Source organism: Macaca nemestrina, chromosome 9 (genome assembly GCF_043159975.1).
Source record: "Macaca nemestrina isolate mMacNem1 chromosome 9, mMacNem.hap1, whole genome shotgun sequence".
Taxonomy (NCBI): Eukaryota; Metazoa; Chordata; class Mammalia; order Primates; family Cercopithecidae; genus Macaca; species Macaca nemestrina.
Window position 1 is genome coordinate 51,781,578 of NC_092133.1, and position 21,644 is coordinate 51,803,221.

At 34.0% G+C, this 21,644-nt stretch overlaps 1 long non-coding RNA gene across 1 annotated transcript in view; it reads left to right on the forward strand.

Moving 5' to 3' along the window:
* Positions 1-21,644, forward strand: part of LOC105496637 (uncharacterized) — a 121,541-nt gene that overhangs the window by 78,809 nt on the left and 21,088 nt on the right. The window contains exon 2 of the long non-coding RNA XR_011607434.1: positions 4,447-4,596. This is a non-coding gene — a long non-coding RNA (uncharacterized lncRNA). The remainder of the gene's footprint in view (positions 1-4,446; positions 4,597-21,644) is intronic.

The following is a 21,644-nucleotide window of genomic DNA, read 5'->3' on the forward strand; positions in this document are numbered from 1 at the left end:
TAGATAATTATCATGAACATAGATGCAATCAACTTTAACAAATTATTAGTAAATCAAATCCAGGAACATATGAAATTGATAATATATCTTGACCAGTTTTGGTTTATCTGGTTATTAAACATTGATTCAAAGTTGGAAAATCATCCAATGTAACTCACCATATCAGCACACTAAAGGAAAAAAAGATAATTTTAATAGATGTAGTAAAAGCATTTGACAAAATCTAACATCCAATTATAATATAGAACTTTCAGAAAACCAAAAATAGAGGAACATGTTTTCAATCTGAGAAAGGATATCTTTTTTTTTTTTTTTTTTTTTGAGACGGAGTCTTGCTGTGTTACCCAGGCTGGAGTGCAATGGCCAGATCTCGGCTCACTGCAAGCTCCGCCTCCCGGGTTCACGCCATTCTCCTGCCTCAGCCTCCCGAGTAGCTGGGACTACAGGCACCCGCCACCTCGCCCGGCTAGTTTTTTTTTTGTATTTTTTTTATTAGAGACGGGGTTTCACCGTGTTAGCCAGGATGGTCTCGATCTCCTGACCTCGTGATCCGCCCGTCTCGGCCTCCCAAAGTGCTGGGATTACAGGCTTGAGCCACCGCGCCCGGCCAAGAAAGGATATCTTAAACAAACAAATTAAAAACTGTAGCTCACACACAGTTCTACATAATGTTTCCACATATTGCTGAAAAACTGGGTTTTCTCTCTCTAAGTTTGGAAAAAAACAAGGATATCAACTATGACAATTCCTACATAGTATCATACAGGAGGTCCTAACAAATGCAATAAAGCAAGTAAAGAAATAAAATACATACAGGCTGGAAAGGAAAAACATATAATTATATCTATTTGTAAATATCAAAATTGGATAGAAATTAGTGAATAACCAACAAAATGCTAACAAAACTAATGAGTTAAACAAGTTTTCAGAATTCAAGGTTAATATGAAATGTTAACATTTTTATCCTACTAATGAACAATTAGAAACTGATTCTAGAAAAAAAGTACCATTTACTGTAGCATTATTAATCATGAAATGCTTAAGTATAAATCTCCTAAAATACATGTAACATATGTAGATTTTACTTGTGTTCATCTGGACCTATACTATATATTTAAGCAATCCCAATAAAAATTCCAAAAGAACATTTGAAGGAATTGACTATATTTACATGAAAAGTCAAAGAAGTCAATAAAGTCAAAATAGTTTTGAAAAGTAAGAACAGAGCTAGATGACTGTTGATAGTTGACTTCAAATCTGTAGTAATCAAGACAATATTTTATTGAATAAAAAAGAGGCATAGGAAACAATGCTAAAGAATAGAATGCCCTAAAATACATACGTGTGGTTATTCGATTTCTTTTCGAAAGCCAAAGACAAATAGAAAAGGGGTATCTTTTTGATAATTTATGCTGGAGATATTAGATATCCCTAGGTGCAGTGGTTATCAAATATATATGTAGTAATCCTTGTATACTCCCTCCTCCCTCCTTCAAATGGGAGGCTAATTCATCTATCCTTGAGTGCTGTCTGCACTTAATAATTCACTTTCATCAAGTCAAACGCTGTGGAAATGAAGGTCTGTGTCATCTGTTACTACATTATACTAGGCATTGCTGCTTTCTCATCAGTCTGTCTCTTGGATCATTTGGTCTTGGAGATTCCCTTAACATGTCATGAGGACACTAAAACAGCCCTATGAAGATTTCCATGTGGCAGAATAGAGACCACGTTGCAACATCAATGTGAGTGCTTAGAAATGGATCCCTCTCCTCTCAGTCAGGTGTTTCACGAATGTAGCCTGGGAACATCTTGATTACAACCTCATGAGAAACCCTGAGCTAGAGTTACCCTGCTATCAAGTTCCAAATTCCTAACCCACAGAAATTGTGAAATAATGTATGTTTGCTCTTCAAAGCTACCTAGTTTTGGTGGTAGCCTTTTACACGGCAAGTGATAACTAAATTCAGCATGCAAAACAAACAAACAAAAACAAACATGGTTTACAACTCTCTAATAACATTAAATACTGTATAAACTTAACCATTTGATCCTGCAGTTCCTTCTCTAGGTATTTACTTAAATAAAACAAAAGCTGTTGTTCATACAAAAACTGTAAGCAAATGTTTATAGTGGCTTTATTCATAATCGCAAAAAACTGGAAAGAGCTGAAATGTCCCTCAACTGGAGAATGGATAAATGTAGTATAATCTTAGCAGTAAAAAGGAATGAACTATTGACAAATGAAACAATGACTGAATTGTAAGTACATCATGCTAAGTGAAAGAAGACAGACTCAAAACACTACATATTATATTATTTCACTCACATGTCATCAGGGGATATGCAAAAATGTTTAGTTTTGTAACCTACACTTTAATCTGTAAATTAAAAATGAAATCAAAATCAAATGATTAAATGTCTTAATCATTACAAATATTTGATAAAGATGAAATTTTACTATAACTAACTGGAAAATAGTTATGTTAACAGATCAAATTTAGTTTTGTCAATCTGTTTTCATAATATTTCACCAACTAGAAAAATCTCTAAAAATTGTTTTTGCAAAGAATCCAGAAATTGGCTTTTTATTTCTCCTTATTTTCCAATTTTTAGCATTGTAAAGACTTCCTTTTGCATCTGGGAGAAAAACTTTGGCTCATCAAATAATTAGGGTCACATCAGATACATGTTGGCTCAGGATATTTTTAATCCTACTTTAGCTTTTTTTCTGTTAGTCATTAATTTACAGTACAAATAAAAATTAGTCGTTTATGAGGTTCAAAGCAGTGAGTAAGACAGTGAAAGTGTCAGTGCTTGTCAGTTTGTTAATGTTTATGCTTGACACTTCATTTATTTTTCCTAGGCATTCATTTAAAGTCATTTTAATTATTACCTATTTAGAATAAGATGCAAAAATACATTCACATAGCCCATAGAATAAAATAAGAATTAGAAAAATAAACCATATTATGTTATGTATTACTGTACACTATAGTATGGTATACTATAATATATTATACCATACTATAATAGAATAGAATATATTAGAATAGAATATAATCAAATATAATATACTGTGGTATATTATATTACACTATATTACATTATACCACAGTATATCAGGGTATACTATATAGATTATATTCTATTCTCATATATATATAACAGTATAGTATACTATATTATACTACATTAGATTATATTTTATCATAAAATAATACATTATATTAATATATTAATATACTATATATAGTATATATTACACTATATAGTCTATATAATAATAAAATACTATATTATATATAGTATACAATATCACTGTATTATACTATATTATAAACAAAATTATGATAGTGTATGGATGTCTTTTTATGGAAATATGCAAAAGAATATGAGAGCACTATGTAAATAGATGCCACAATGCATTCAGTTACAGAAATAAATATTTTTATTGCTTTCATAGTTTTTTGCTTCATTATAATAATTTCAATAAATGGTTTATACACTTTCTAATGTAACTGCAGATTTAATTGATTCAAATAGGCTAAGACTTAAGGTCACTGAAAATAATGTCAAAATCACATTAGCATCACTAGAGCTAGTTAATTCAAGTTATTGTGAAATGGAAACATACTTGAGAGATCTAAGTTCCATTACCAACTTAATTAGCTAGAATTTTATTCTGTAGTGGAAATGTCTTTGACTTTCCATCCGATAGTAAATAATTCTATGTGCATTCAATAGAAGAAATTTCATGAGAAGTGATCGTAGTTTTGATGCTGGTGAATGATTAGAAATTTATTTTGTTATGATGTAACATATGGAATTAAAAGGATAATGAGGTTATAGTCAACAATTGAAAGTGTCTTGGGAAAAAGGCCAGTAGGTATGCCACAGAGATGCCACGTGTGACAGCCAGGAAGTACAATGATAGTACATCTCTGTTGGTGAGGAAAGGTAACAGCTTAGTGTGTGGATGCCTATTTATCACTTCATGAAACTCTCTCACCTATTTCTATGAAAATCAGTCTTGGAAGGGAGGTTAAGGAAAATAGAACTATAAAGAGAAGGTTTTGGAGATGTTTAGCCAAATACTCTTATCTGATGAACTGGCTGGGCTACAGAAAACTTGATTCCATGTACAGAAAATAAAGCTTTAGTCTAAAAAAAAAAAAAAAAAAAAAAAAACTTTAATATTTCTTGATGACTGTCTATAGACATAGCATTTATGCCTAGATACACATTATGAAAATTCTTTTGTAAACAGAATTAATAATTGTGTTCCATTATGGGTTGAATTGTGTCACCACAACTTTCATATAGGGAAGTCCTTACTCCGTAGTACCTCAGAATGTGACTGTATTGAAATAGGGTCTTTCAAGAGATAATTAAGCTGTGGTCCGATGCAAGGGCTCTAATCCAATATGACTGGTGTCCTTTTAGGGGGAGATTAAGACACAAGACAACACACAAACTGGGGAAAACCATATGTGAACCCAGGAAAGAAGACAGCCATCTTCAAGGCAAAAAAGAGTCCTCAGGAGAAACAGCATCAGCAGACACCTTGATCATGGACTTCTGGGCTTCAAAATTGTGAGAAATAATTTTTTGCTGTTTAAACTACCTAATATGTTGTCTTTTGTTATGGTAGCCCAAGAAAACTAGGGCATATTCTCATTCCTCCTTCCTTCCAGACGCCTGTGCCAGTTTCTACCTCATCCCCACAAACAAAGTTATAAAGCAAGACCAGATTAGATTTTTTAGAATAAAAAATTCACTGCTTCCCTTCTCTGCCTGAAAACTTCAAGGCTATTGAATAAATAAAAATTATCTAGCATGGTATATGAACGTTTCAGAAATTAATTCAAATATTTTTCTCTAAGCCTTTATAACCTGCTCACCATTCCCCAAATGTGTCTTGCTCTGAATTTTTTCTGCTTCCATGCCTTCGCAGATGTTAAGCAGTCCCTTAGAACGTTCTTTTCTTCCTTTCCTAGCTCATAATTTTTAATCCAGTTCCAAGTCCTCTTACAAACATCTCGTTTTTCAAAATTATTTGACTATCTCCAGTCAGAAATATCTTTATCTCTGTATTTCACAGAATTATGTACCTATTCATTCATTCTCCAATATTCATTGAATACTAATTGAATGCCAGGCAGGCTACTAGGAAAGGGGAAAAAACATTAAACCACTTGGCGTTTCATGAATCTTACATTCTATTGAAAGATAGGCATTAAATGAAAATGTATACATATCTCTACAATTAGGATAGCACATGTACTGCCTACTTTATGCACCAATCTTTAGGTTATGCACAATTCATTTGTATCTATTCATTTGAATAAATTAAAGTACTGAATAAATTAATACACATACAAGGATGATATCATTTATAGGTGGAGTCAGAGGCTTCCTACATCCCATGATGCCAAACACCTTATTTACCTAAAAGGTTAAACATCTGCTTGATGATAATTGTCAATCTATTACAAGGAAAACACAGTTCATAAACAATATAGAGAAGAAAATGCAAACTGCAAATATAATGTAATTTTTGACATATCCATACTAAGATATGACTTACCAGATTCTTTAAAAAAAAAAACAAAACTAGATAATTGTAGATTCATATGCAGTTGCAAAAGGGGTGTGAGAAGGGGAGCGTTAAAGACAAGGTGATTAATGGGTACACATATACTCTTAAATAAATGAAGTAAGACCTAGTGTTACACAGATCTGTAGGGTAACTATAGTTTGCAGTAATCTGTTGTATATTTTAAAATAGCTAAAAGAGAATAATTCAAATGGTTCTAGCATAAAGAAAAAACAAATATTTAAGATATTTAAGATGACGGATATCTGAAATACACTGATGCGATCTTTACAAATTATTGGACTGTTTTAAATTTATCACATATACCCTGAAACTGCATACATCTGTTAATATTATATGTCAATAAAATAAAAATAAATAAATAAATAAATAATATAGACAGATCCTTGGTAAAATTTACCCATTTTTCCTGACATTAGCATTTTGTAAAACTACAGTATAATATCACAATTGGAATATTAACATTTATGCAATATATCCACTCAGATTTATCCAGTTTTACTTTTATTCATTTGCGTGTGTTTGTGTGTGCATGCAATGCTATGTGCAGTGTTATAATCTGTGTAGGTTTTAACATCACAGTCAAGATGATTACCAGTTTCAATACCCAAGAATCCCTTAAGTGAACTATTTATCCACTCTCCTCAGATTCTTTTGAGATATATGTTATTTATTATGTATTATATTTTTATTGTTTGTACATGTAGGAACGACACAGTATCCCAAGGAGAGAAACAATTCAATTAGTAAGACGGTAAGTACAGAAAGGAAAGAAAAGGGGCAGGGGACTCATTATTTATTTTGAGTCACTGTCATAATCTAGTTAAACTAATACTAGGCACTTATTTTTGTCCAGGGGTTTCGTTGAGCACAAAAAAGTTTATAAAGATAAGTAAGTAAGTAACAATTTAATTTTTTCCCCTCAGTTGTGCGAGGTAATCAGTCTGAGCAAGATAAACACTGTGAGATCTATAATATGCAATCCCTGGATCATGCAATGGCAAGGAAAAGGAGTGGTGCCATCCATGTTAAGCTATTTGTTGATTAGCTTTTCATAGATACACAGTACACATTTGTACACAAACACATTTTACATAATATTGTCCACTCACAAATAATTCACATATTACAGAATATCTGAATGTACTTTTATCTGAAGACCTTCTCTTAATTCCTAGGCTTTTCAGCATTTTATGACTTATAACCATTTCCAACTACTCATAATGTAATGTTTGATCAGTACTACTCACTGCCCCTCTTTGGATTCTCCTAGATTTGTCTCTCCTCTTCAATAACAGTTTCCAATGTGGGGAGAGGAGGATTTGTGTGGCAGGCTTTTGGTTAGCTTGTTTATCTGAGTATTTTTGTTAAGATTTCATAATTGAATGACAATTTACCTAGATACAAGAGTCTATGTTCTCGGTGCTTTGTATACAATATGTTAAAAATGTGATTTCAGGCCTTTTGGCCTTTAAGCTTTCCAAATGCAGGTAAAGCATGAAATTGCAGCAACCATTTTGGTGTCATGAGGGTAATCAGCTAAAAGAGAATGCCAGCATGCCAAGGATGGTGCGCACAATGTTACATAGAAACTGAGTCTTTGATTATGTTGGTGAGGTGCTGAAATAGTCAACTTTGGGAAGAAAAAAAAGTGTATTTTATTGTTAACTTTCATGCAATGTTGCTGCTGGAAAATCTGTTATGCCTTTGTATAATACATAATCTAAAAAATTAGAACATCCTCTTTCTTTGTGATAATTAACTAATAAAATGATTACATTTTTTGTTAATTACTGTAAATGTTCAGTCAAAATTCATTCCCTCTCAGTAGTTTAACCCAGGATGAGTTCCACAGAGCTGGAATTTGGCTATTGGGGTTCAGTAACGTCTTTAGATATCTAGGGTTAGTAAGCATCGCTAAGAAAATCAGACTATTGATACTGGCAATACAACCTCTTCTGAGAATGTCTACTGTCTTCAGTTATATTACAACACCCCTTTCTTTAAAAGTTAACTTGATTGTGTGGCAGGTCTTGGAAATGGGAAGAATGTGAACAAGACTCTGAGAAGAGTGGTGGAGGAGAGACAAGCTGACACACCACAAAGTTTATGTGACATGAAATCTCTTTGAGTTCTGAAATATTTTCATTTCTGTATTCCCAGTGGACAAAGCGTGCCACTTCCTAGCACAGAATACGTGTGTAGATATTGAATAAATAAGTTAGCCCTATAAATAGTGGAATCAACTGTTTCATTAGACAGAGGCTCATATAATGATGGTCTACAAGAAGTGTCTACATCTAAGTTTTAAAATTCAACATTCAATATACTTAATACATTTAAGTTATTTGTTGGAAATATGCACAGCTTTTTAAAAATATTATTTTTCAGTTTGGTTTAGTGGATTCATACCTATTCTTTTTTGGGTTCCAAGAATGAGAGAAATGTAGCAAGTTTGGTGTTGCTTTTCAACCGACACAGTCGCAAAACAACTTCCTACTAGTGAAGAATTTTGTTTTCTGCCTTTTTACTGTGTAGAATGCTTTCCAAGTAGAATATAAACCTAATTCATTTATATCATGCTAAGTCTGTTTGTATCACTAAAGTTTTGAACAAAAATATCAAACCATCAACTTCGTGAAAGTCTAATTAGTGTGCAGAACTTCCTCGACTACGTTCTTAAAAGATGTAAGTAAAACTATAAAAACATCTTTCTTGATGTTGAGGTTTTAAATAAATCAATTAAGTGTGTTCCAATTAGGTCGTTTTTCTTTCAAGAAATAATATCACTTTCTACATTTTCTAATGTTTCATATGGAGAATGAGTAATCTAAACTTGGAGTCTCTATGTCCTCAGCTTGCGTACATTCACTTCTTCACCTGTTAAAATGTAGACTCTAATTATTAATGAAGTTTGTCTCTGTCAGTTCACAAATTGTCTCTTACTTGGTCAGTACATTAACAACTTGTAGGCCTCCTACATCACTATTTTATTGCATTGGCTGTTGTAAAATATGTTCTCAAATTTTTCTTTTGCGCTAAACCCACTAAATGTATTGTGTAATTCCTTGGCTGATTTTAAATTGACATTTAAAATTACATTTTAAAAATGTATATTTTAGATATTTGCCAAGTATATAATTTCAAAAATGATAAAAAATATTTTTAAAGATAAAAATATTTATTTTTATATAAATGAATGGAATCTAAAAGCTATAGTGATTTAATACCTGTCACCAAAAATTTATCATATATTAATGTTCTCTTTTTCACTATTCATAAATCGCATGCTGTTTTATTTTCATTTTGTTTTCAAACACTCTTTTGACTTCTCTGATAGAATTGATCATTATATAATCGATTTAGTTGTTTGAAAACATTGTATTTATCAACCTGTTTATCATTCTGTTATAGAATTCTGTACATGTGTTGGAATATAAGTTTTTCCAGGGAACATACATTCTTAATATTAGGAAATCTCTTTCATTGTTACTGAAAATGAGTTATCATTTATATGGTAATTAACACAAAATCAAATAATATAAACAAGTGACTGTTTTGTACAAATAATTATTAAATACAAATACCAAAATATTAATTAAAATGTATCTATTAATATTATTCCTTGGAGAAATATTATCAGCTTTTTTCAATTAACTAAATTGTCAAATAGGTGAATTTATGCTGGAAGGTGATTTTAGTTTTCTCTTAGTGATGAAAACTATCAGGAAAATAGTTACAATTATTACTTTTCCCTGTGATATTCCTGAAATGCTTCTGTCAATCCAATACCCTTTAAGACTCAGCTAATATAATTTTCTATTCTGATTTTCAGTGAAATGAATTAGATTGTGAAGCAAATCCTCTCTGTTAGAAACAAGGAATTTGGAAGAATATTCAGTATTTCAAGATACCTAAAATAATAATAGCTACCACTTTCTGAGTGCTTAGTATGTGTGAATCACATTTTTATGGAATATTTTATCTATTCTTATTATAACCCTATGAAATAATACCAATATTATATATAAAAGAAGTAAAGATCACATATTAGAGATGTTAAATAAATTTTCAAAAATTTTGTACCTATAATAGGGAATATTAAATTTAAAAAGTAGTGATATTGTGTACTGTTCATTGAAATAGCATTACAAAAATTATCTCCTTTCATTAAACTCATATGGTGGTATTTGGTACAAAGTCAAAGTGTTCACATGCTTTGTGCGCTATCATCTTTCAAATTGAGATTATACATGCATACATAATATTTTTATTTTTTGAGACAGAGTCTCACTCTGTCACCCAGACTGGAGTACAGTGGCACGATCTGGGCTCACTGCAACCTCCACCTCCCAGGTTCAAGCAATTCTGTCGCCTTAGCCTCCTGAGTAGCTGGGATTACAGGTGCCCACCACCACGCCCGGGTAATTTTTGTATTTTTAGTAGAGATGGGGTTTCACCATGTTGGCCAGGCTGGTCTTGAACTCCTGCCCTTGGGTGATCTGCCCACCTCGGCCTCCCAAAGTGCTAGGATTACAGGCATGAGCCACCACACCTGGCTTCATATATAAATTTTAATAAAATATAGAAGAGTTGTAGAATGTTTTAGTGTCTGTAATGATGTGGATCCTTAATGTGAACACATGAGAAAAATAATAAATTAAAACTATTTTCTTAATACATGAGATACTTATATTTCATTTTGTATTTTTGTAATTGTTCATAACTTGGCAAATAAAATTGTAGTAAAATAGAATGCAAATTTACACCAATATTTTGTTATGATGATGTAACTATTCCCATATGCTTTTGGTTATGAAATACAAATGGAGTATTTCGCTGTAGTCAAAGCTAGTGAAAGTTACAAAAAAAAGTAAGAGGAAGCCGGGCGCGGCGGCTCACGCCTCTAGTCCCAGCACTTTGGGAGGCCAAGGTGGGCGGCTTATGAGGTCAGGAGTTCGAGACCAGCTTGACTAACATTGTGAAACCCCATCTCTACTAAAAGTTCAAAAATTAGCTGGGCGTGGTGGCACAAGCTTGTAGTCCCAGCTACCTGAGAGGTTGAGTCAGGAGAATCGCTTGAACTCCGGAGGTGGAGCCTGCAGTGAGAGGATATGGTACCACTGCACTCCAGCCTGGGTGACAGAGACTCCATCTCAAAAAAAAAAAAAAAAAAAGGCAAGAGGAAAGGAATTTGCATTTAAATAGGGTATAGCTGAGACATATGTAGGATGCAAAAATAGCCGTTTATATGTATTAATGAGCTTCTATAATTTGTCCCGCACTAAGTTAGGTTCTAGGGCTATGTCTATAAATGAAGATTAACACTAAAACAGATACAGAAGCGACCATATCCTTTTGGTGCTTAAATTACTTTGCAGTGAACCTCTGGGTTTTTCTCCTCATCAACACAATCTCTTTCCCTCTACCCTTATTTCCTGACTTATCTAACCCCTTCCCCTTTTTGTGAAATTGGCTCTTGTATAGCCCATGTGTTATACACAAGCATAAGACCAAGCTAGATTATGTATCTGGGCAGCTTTGATCTTAAACCATGACATATAGGAATAAAAGTCATTTGAAGTTTAATTATCAGATTTCAGAAACTTAGAGTTAGTTTCTTCATTTCTGCAGTTGAGATTCTGTTAAAAAGAGTGAGGAAGACTCTAATATTTTGAAGAAAGTCAATCTTAAGGAGGAGAGAATTTGCTTAAATATTTAGGGATGTAAGAGATGGAGGAATGAAGAGTTGGGAAAATAGTGTTGTGTATGCGTATGTGTGTGTGGTGAGTGTGTTTATTTGAGCATTCTGTATATAACCATCCATATTAGTGTTGTTCATGGACTTGATACTGACATGAATCAGTAAAGTACCCTTTCTAATTTAACTGCCTCGACTTAGGTGTTTCTGGCATTTACAAACTAAAGAATCCTGATTAATACATAAACGTGTAATTTATTATCATCATAGTATATGCTATAAAGAAACATTCAAGCTTATTATTACTGTATAAACTCTAAAGAAGAATACACAATAATATGTTACTCTAAAGAAAAAGCAAACTTTTTTATCTCTACATATTTCTGGTTTTTTCTCTCTTCACACACTACTCAATACAACATTCTGACAAACTTTCAGGTATATGGGGTTTTTTGCTTACAAACCAAGAAATTATTCAGTGGACACCAGCTGCGTCTTCTATAATTCAATTCAATTCTGACACTATCTGTGGAGTTGCAGTGTGTCACTCACCCAGTACATGAATGTGTTGCCCAATCCGGAGGGTCTCTGAACCCCATAGTTCAGGAATTTTTATGGAGTCTTCATCATGTAGGCGTGATTGATTATTAACTCAATTTTCAGCTATTCTCCCCTCTTTCCAGAGTGGGATGTAAGGTAGAAAGCTCCAAGATTCTAATTATTGCTTGGTCTTTCTGGTGAACAGCCCCCAGCCAGGAGCTCACCAAGAGCCACCTTATTAGAAGAAAAGATGCTCAAATGAGTCAGGAAATTACAAAGACTTTAGAAGCTCTGTGTCAGGAACTGGGGTCAGACCAAATACTAGAAGAGAAGACTTTATTTCACAATTAGTAAGAAATATCTTGGAAGAAGCAGAAAAGATACATATGAGGAAGTCAATTTATTCTTAGACCCAAATTATAGTAACTAGCGATCAACTATGTATAAGAGGGAACTAAACATTTCCCAAAAAGCCTACGTGAAAATTTAAACATTAAAAAAGAAGAGAGAGAGAGAGAGACAGAGAGAGAGAAAGAAAGAAAGAGAAAGAAAAAGAAAGCAAGGAAGGAAGGAAAGAAAAGAAAAAAATTTCTTTAACATTCTAAGCAGGCCAAACTGAACAAAGAATCAGAAGCATTAATTACCTTATTTCTTCTTTACCTTTTTATCTGGTAAGAATAGAAAATACAGTGACTGTGAAGTGGGTAATTGATATCATTAATAACAACGTTTAGGCCAATAGACCATCAGGGACAATTTTTTATTCTGAATGGATTGCCTAGTCAGATGAAAATAACTACTTGAAAATCCAATTTCCAGAATACTTAATCTATAAAGAAACAGCCTAAGCTAGAGGAGCCAGAGAAAAAAATTAAGATTCCAGCAATAAAGAAAACTAAGCTAAAATAGCAATCATGTATCTCAACACCGAGGCAAGAGGAACCTGAGGGCAACTTTGCTGTAATCTGCCACCAAGAGGTAGAAGCCCACTATGAGATGTTGCCTTCTCTCTCTACTTCCGCAGCAACTTCTTCCTCTGCGTATCCTCCTTTCTTTTCTTTCCTCAATGACCCTGTTTCCACCGTCAACCTTGCCATAGAGAGTTGGTGTGGATTTTGTTTTCAGACTGAAAAGTTTTGTTAATTATTCAAGCCTGCAATTACTAGGCCATGGGTGAGATAAATTATGTATGTTTAATTTATTAAATGACAACTTTGCCCTGTCTTTTGTTCTATTTTTATCATTTTTCACCTCATACATCGGTGTCCTCAGAATTAAATACTTTATGAAATTGAAAGTTGGGTCATAACTAGAACTCTATATTTTTGACAATTCTCAGTTGAAAAATATTACTTTTACACATCAATGTCCAATGACCAAGCTCATAAATGTTTTTTCCTAAAGCTGAAAAATAAATCAATACTTATATCCCTTTGGATTTCTTAGTACAGGCACTGACAGCTGAGTTAGTGTAAAGCAGGTGGTTATAAATTGCAAGTAGGCACTTACAGCCATCAAAATCTCACTGTTAATAACCCCATTGACCAATAACTAAGCCACCTCCTTATGGATACCATGAGTAAAGCAACCAGACTACTGACCAGTGAAACAACAGAAAAATACCGTCAGTAGGCCAAATTGACTTGTTAATATGTAATCCGGTTTACCTTACATTAAAAAAAAAAAGAGATTTTCTCTTGTCTGAATATCTGTAATCTATAGATTATATCCTGTACCCCTGTCCATGGAGTAGCTGTCAAACTTCTTTACATTGAGTCTAATGCACTAAATTAGAACATTTGCTTTGTTTCTAAATTCCACATCTATTTTTTTTTTTTTACCAAGATACCTGTTTTCAGCAACAAAACTATGTTCTTACTTATGCTATGTTCTGTAAATAGGTACATGTCCCCAGACGCATACAGAGTTAAATGAAAATCAATAGAACCACATATTTGTGCCTACTAAAAGCACAACTTGTGTTGACTTAAATCACTTATCTATTGATGGCAATTGTAGCACAAGACATAACTGAAAGGAGACATCTCATTATCTATCAGAGAAAAACAAAATATGTTATCTTTACCTTTAGGAAAATTACCTACTGAGCTCTTCATACTCAGGAGACCAAAATTTCACCACGGCATATATCTTAATCAAGACCTGGGAATTATATCAAAGATCATCAAATGTACAGCTCCTGCAAATATCTTGATCACAAAAGTAGTAAGCTAGAAAAGAGAAATTCCATTTCAGGGAGTGAAAACCCTATTAGCTTCTGGCAGGAACTCACAGACATCATGTTGCTTTGCTTTCTATACTCTGGTGTTTAATAAAAATGGCCCCTTAATTCAGTGAACTTTACTGAGTATAAAAGAGGTGTGGAGAAAGAAGAAATACCATCAATATATCATTTGTGATAAAGTGCCATTATTTAGTTATAGTTTCCTTGTCTGTGAAACTTAAATATTGATCATAACTTTTAGGATTCTCCTCTATGGGGCAATCTATTAATACATAATTACATTGCAAATTCTAAGGACACTTTTCTGTAAAATGACATGACTGATGTTGTGGTTTAGTGTACTCAATTGAATTATTTTGCCTGAGTATTAGGGAAAAGTTTATCTAAACTAAGTATTTATTGCTTCTCACTTTAACAATGCTCTGTGGGATAAAGTAGTCAGAAGAAAGAAATTGAATCATTAAGAATAACTTTAATATTATATATTTGACTTTGTTTAACCTTGGGGCAGATAATACTCTTTTAAAAATAGCAATAATAATGCTTCACAGTCAGTACCTATAGATCATATTAAATAAGGTACTCAAGTGTCTTAGTCCATTTGTGTTGACAGTAAAGGAATAACTGAGTCTGGATAATTTACAAAGAAAAGAAGATTATTTGGTTCACAATTCTGCAGGCTGTACAAGAAGCACGGTATGAACTTTTGCTTCTGGTAAGAGCCTCAGGCTGCTTTCACTTATGGCAGAAGGGGATGGGGATCCATCATATGCAGAAATGACATGATGACAGAGAAAGCAAGAGCAGAGGGGAGGTGTCAGGATCTTTTAAGTAAACTCTTCAGGGAACTAATAGAGTGAGAAATCTGTCATTACTGTGAGGACAACAGCAAGCCATTCATGAGGGATCCACCCCCATGACCCTAACACCTCCCATTAGGCCTCACCTCCAACCTTGAGGATCAAATATCAGCATAAGGTTTAGGGGGACAAAGATCCAAGCTATAGCACCAAGCTTATGCCAAAGATGTGTTAAAATTCAACCCTTCTCACTAATTTAGCTCAGTTTTTACACTTTTGGGTTCACACTGAATAATAAATTGTAATCAATTCTATGTGAGGACAAAATAATTTTCCTTTTGCATTGGTTGCCTATAACAAACAAGAAAACCTCATGTCTTTTGTTTGGTTAAACATACATGATCCTCAAAGATGATCTGTAATGTAGTTCAGTTTTTGACATGAGGATCTAAAGCTTTTTCATTTTCTGCATATGTGTTTAAAGGATTGCAATTTGAAGGTGTCTTCTAAATATTAATTATCTACTTTAACCATTGTTACCTATGTCAGTGGAGTGCCTGTCTTACTTGGCTGAGAAGAATAAGCAATAGTTTACCTATTTTCATGTTTTCTTCCTTTTCATATAGCAAAATAGATATATTTGTGGGTTGTGAAAGTTCTAGAACTGTGATGTATTATTTAGAAACATAAATTTTCATTCAAACTGAGTATGTGAGGATCCTGGCCCCAACCACCTCTGAGTTTCAGTAATTCATGAAATGGGGGCCATAATAAGGGAGGAGACCACCCCTCATATTGTCTTATGCCCAACTTCTGCCTCCAAAGAAAGAAGTAAAAACTAAAAGGCAGAAATGAAATCCACAGGCAGACAGCCCGGCGCCGCACCCTGGGCGTGGTAGTTAAAGATCCACCCCTGACCTAATTGGTTCTGTTATCTATAGATTACAGACATTGTATAGAAATGCACTGTGAAAATCCCTATCTTGCTTTGTTCTGATCTAATTACCGGTGCATGAAGCCCCCAGTCATGTACCCCCTGCTTGCTCAATCAATCACGACCCTCTCACACTCACCCCCTTAGAGTTGTGAGCCCTTAAAAGGGACAGGAATTACCCACTCGGGGAGCTCGGCTCTTGAGACAGAAGTCTTGCCGATGCCCCTGGCTGAATAAACCGCTTCCTTCTGTAACTCGGTGTCTGAGGAGTTTTGTCTGCCGCTCGTCCTGCTACAATAATAGTACATTCCATCTAGGGCTTACTTTTTTGATTGAAGGCATTAATGTTGATTTAAAAAAACTTAATATCTGACACAAAATAAATTTTTCTAATAGCTATTATATGTGGCAATGCAACAGAAGTTTGAAACACTCAAATAAACCATGAAATACATATATTTGTGCTTGTCATTAATTAATTGAAACAATAAAAAGCTCAACTTAAAATAATCAGTTGACAGTAGATATGTAAACTGTTCTTTTTTAAATCTGTTATTTTGTTTCTCTTCTATTGGACAACATGCTATTCTGAGTGAACCCAAGTTAATATGCAGAATTGCATTTCTAATATTTTTTGACAAAAATGTTCTTGGAATTTAAACTTTAAGAAAAAAAGGAATTTGTAATCCCAGCACTTTGGGAGGCCAAGGCAGGCAGATCACGAGATCAGGAGATTGAGACCATCCTGGCTAACACGGTGAAACCCCGTCTCTACTAAAAATACAAAAAATTAGCTGGCCATGGTGGCGGACGCCTGTAGTCCCAGCTATTCCGGAGGCTGAGGCAGGAGAATGGCGGGAACCTGGGAGGTGGAACTTGGAGAATGGCGGGAACCTGGGAGGCGGAACTTGCAGTGATAGGGCCACTGCACTTCAGCCTGGGTGACAGAGCAAGACTCCGTCTCAAGAAAAAAAAAAGAAAGAAAGAAAAAGAAAAGGAGGAATTTACATTGTTACCTGAAAATCTGACGGTTGTGAGGTGAACTGAATTCATGAATTCCACTTGTATTCAAGTGGAATACAAATAGGAGTTGGAAAGTCAGGAAAGTGTTATGAGATGGAGATATACATATGTGAGTTACTGGCTTTTCAAGAGTGTTTAGAGCATGGTAACGAGTGAGGTCATCAAAAGCAGTAGCATGAATACACAAGAGATGTCTAAGGCCTGATACTTGGAATACTCCAATGTAAACAGCTTGGGGAGAAGCAGAGAAACTACCAAAGGGGATTGAGATGGAGTTGCAAATAAAACAGAAGAAAAAATCAAAAGCATGTGATACCCAGCTCTAGGAAGCATAAATGGCAATTTTGTGCAAATCAAAAATGCGTCCTTTCCTCATGGCACAGTACTGCCATCTGCTGGAATATGTTTCTAAAAACTGCATTAAGATTATAATGCCCCAAGGTAAATGTCCTTCAGTGGTTAGCTGTAGGCAGCAGAGAAAGTGTATCAAGGTGGAGGAAGTATATCAAATGTTTCTGATCTGTTAAGGCTTATGAGTATTGAAAAATGATTAACAGATTTAGCAACATTAAGTATGTGGTGACCTTGACAAATGTTGAAGTCATGAAAATGAAAGTTTAGTTACTGCTGAGTTTAAAAGAAAATGAAAAAAAATAATTGTACGCATTATTATTTTCATTTTCTTTTAAACCCACAGTAATGAAACTTCCATTTTCACAACTTCAAAATGACATTTGTCACGGTCACTAAATAATCTGTACAACAAACCCCCATGACACAAGTTTACTTATATAACAAACTGCACATGTGTCCTTGAACTTAAAAGTTAAAAAAAAAAAAAGAGAGAGAGAAATAACTATAGATAGTGACAATGGACCATTCTGTGAAGAAATTTTGTTGGAAGCAGAGGCAGAAAAATAGGTTATTCTGTAGTTGACAGGGAAGCTGCTTCAAGGAAGTAGGGTGGAAAAATTGGTAATGAAGGAGAAATAAGGAAAAATTAAGACCACAGCACTCTGTAGTAGATGAGAGAGAATAAGATCTAAGGCACTAATGAAGCAATTGTCTGTAGAGAGAGGGAAATATATAGTTCATGCACAGGAGGTGGTGAAAAACAGAGCATATGGGTAGAGGTTCTAGAAGGAGGGTAGATATGGTAATTAGAGTCTGTAGACACTTTCTTCTTTTCACAGTATAGTAAGAAGCAAGGTCAGCAAAAGCAAGTGAGGGTGAAAAAGGAGATTTGAGAGCTCTATGGCTAGCATCTTCTCACTTTTACTATTGCTACGGGAACTGGGAGAATCTCAAAGTATTTACATACTTCTTGGAGAATACATTTTTCTGATGAATATTTAATAACGCCAGCCTAAACAAGTATTATTTAGTAGAACATGCTTGCTTTTAGTAATCTTCTTTCCTCACAGTGTTATCTGTGTTACCTGTTCTACTCATGTATTGACAAGTGAGCATTTCATCTGAATATTGCCTAACAGGTTTGCATCCTTCTCTGACCTTGGACATTGGCATGTGTTCCTAACCTGGTTTCCTTCTCCATTAATGATACACATTATTATTTAATTTCCAAACTCTCTCAAATAAATGTGTGACAATATATTCATGTGATTAAAAATAATCACTGATAGTTTGAATACATTTGCAGAAGCGTGACTTGCACCTCAGTTTTGTGCTGACGTCTAGTGCAGATCTCAGAGTTAGGCCAACTCTCCGTTGTCCTCACAATCCTACTTGTTTTAGTCTGTTTTCTGACGGACTATTTTGGACTGGGTAACTTATATTGAAAATACATTTACTTCTAACAGTTATGGGGGCTGAGCATTCCAAGGTTAAGGGCTGCATCTTGTGAGGGCCTTCTTGCTGATGGGAACTCTGTACAGACTTCTGAGCCAGCACAGGGCATCACATGGTGAGAATGCCGCATATGGTAACATGCCGTGCTCAAGTCTCTCTCCCTCTTCTGATAAAAACACCAGTTTCATTCCCATGATAACCAATTAATTAATTAACTGTTTAAATACACAAAACTATGAATGGGCTAATCCTTTCATGAGGTTAGAGCCCTCTTAAAGACCTCAGGTCTCAATACTGCCACATTAGGGATTAAGTTTCCAACATGAGTTTTGGAGGGGACCAGCCATAGCACTTCACTTCCCCATTTTCTGGCCAAGGCCTTCAGACTGCAAAGCAGCTATTTAATTCTATGTTTTTGACATTATCCCATGCCTGCCTCACTTTTAGTCCAAGAGGCATAGTTTTAATGGTTTCAAACAATGCTAACAGTCCCAACTGTTTTTTCTTTATAAGATTAATGTGGAAAATTTGATGAAATAAATAAAAAATAAAACTGTATACATACTAAACAACTATGAGCTAGTTAACGCAGAATTTCTTGTCTCCATTGTTGATGGGGGTATTTCAACTTTTATTCTTGAATGAGGGATTTCTCCATTTTGAATACTATTATATTCAAGAAGCCAATCACAAGAAATATTTAAGGATAACAATGGCTATTTTCTTGCCCAAAGTGGATATTTTGCATCTCGAAGTTTCCAAACTAATTTATGTTGCCCTTACCAACTTGTTGCCTGTAATCATATTTTTCATATTGATAGTGAGAATCTTTATCTTGTTCCTTGCCTTTAAAGATAACTTTTATTATAGATTTTGTTACTGTTTACAGGATAGGATGTTACTTTAATTCTTAGTTTTCAAAGAGTTTTTATTAAAACCAAGTATTGAACTTTTGCTTATCTATTACATTAGCCATATATTTTTCCACTTTAGGTAAGTAACTACTTTGGTGCATTGAAAAAATAGATTTTATAATGCATAACCATCTTTACAGTCCTGAAATAAACTGATAATTAATTTTATTAATATACCCTGGGTTTGGGCTAACCACTGATTCATTTAGTGGCATTAATATTTTCCTCTGCCTCACTTTTAGTCCAAGATAAAATTGACCTATGGTATTATGTTTCTGCTTTCTTTGTTGTGGATAATGTTACAAATGTTACCCTAACCTCATAAAACATATAATAGAAATTTTAGTATCATCAAGTGGTGAGAGAATTTTTGCTTTCTATTTCCTCTTACTCATTGTTTCCAAGATATCTGGCTTCTCTGTAAGGCTAGTTTAGAATGTTACACTTCTTACAGAATTCTAGCTCTATGTAGGCCATAATTACATAAATAACAGAAGATGAAAATCACTTGAAAGGAGGAAACATAGAAATTGATGTAGCGAAGCTTAGGCTGTCCAAGATAATATTTTCTATTTAAAATGTTACAAATCTGGCCAAGTGAATTAAATTCACTTTGAACATCTATAATAAGAGCTTACTTTTGGTTTGAGTAAATACGAATAAATCGCTTAAGAAAATATGGCGTTATTCCCCCTCAGGGTGCATTTAAACTAGAATAAAAAATTGTTACAAGAGGAAGATGAAGTCACCAAGAGAGCTGAAAATTGTTGCAATAAAGAATGTCAGGCAGAATACTCATAAGGCTGAACTGGTAACATAATTAGGTACTTGCTAAAAACTTACCAAGGTACAACCTGGGCAATAACACCTTCTAGAATAGCAACCAGACTATATAGAGTGTTAAAAAGAAGAATCTTAGTAAAAATGATGCTAGCAATTAAAAATGAGAAAACAAAGGATAAAGAGAAGGGTTCTAGAAAAAAATTCAGGAAGAAATATTTGAAAGGTATGTACTATGATAAAGTTTAAGTGACATACAATTAATAGTAATATCAGGAAGCAAAAACATTAGCAGAAATTGAAAGATATAGAGTGAAAGGGGACATTTACTTGAATCACAGGATTGTATGTTTGAGTTCAGTTCACTGAAATATTTCATTTTTCAATATGACACACATATAATACAGTGACCTCTAGGAACTCATTTCAATATGCAAGAGTCATTAAAAAGGTACTTCAAGGTGTTAGCAGGATCTACTCCATTATAACCATAGATTGCAGGTTTGCCTTCACTCTGAAGAGTTTCCTTTGCAGTTTTATGTGAGAAAAATGCAATATCAAAATGATTATATTGCGATACAGAATCTCCCTATTAACTAATTGCAGTGACCCAAATATGACCCCTCAAGAAGTGAATCTGGTGCATATAACTAACGAGGAGGGTGAAATTGTTCATTCTGTAAAATTGATGGTCAGTCCCTGAAGAGAAGAATTTGGCACTGCGTTTCAGGAAAAAGAATCAAAACAGGAACACAATTCTACTTCTACATAATTATATGGACCCTCATGAATCACTTGTGAAGAAAACAAAACAAAGCCACTTCTCAAAATTCTGTCCACTAATTTCTATGGAAAAAAAGTGTGGTAGGTAGGAAACATGATACTGCTAGAGCACAGATACGCAGATAACGAATGACAAATCTTTCTCTACGTTAAGATTTTTAAAATACTTATTTTGCTATTTGAATATAGGAAGATGACTCCTGCTTTCTCATTTGATATATTTAATGGAGAGTTCACAGACACAATTGTTTCTTCAGCTCAAGGTCAGTGTATTAAGGTCATGGTAGAACTGGAAAATAAAGAGAAAAATGCTGAAAGTTTTCAGCTTTAGCGTATTTATTATCTATAACAAAAGTATTTCAAAGACACTGTTTTTACACTGTTATAATGAATTCAAACTATGTCTCATGATCTTTTGGAAAACTGAAATAATCTCAAATTATTTCCTGAGTACAAAATGTCAATGTAATGAGAGTTTAAATGTGATGACCCAAT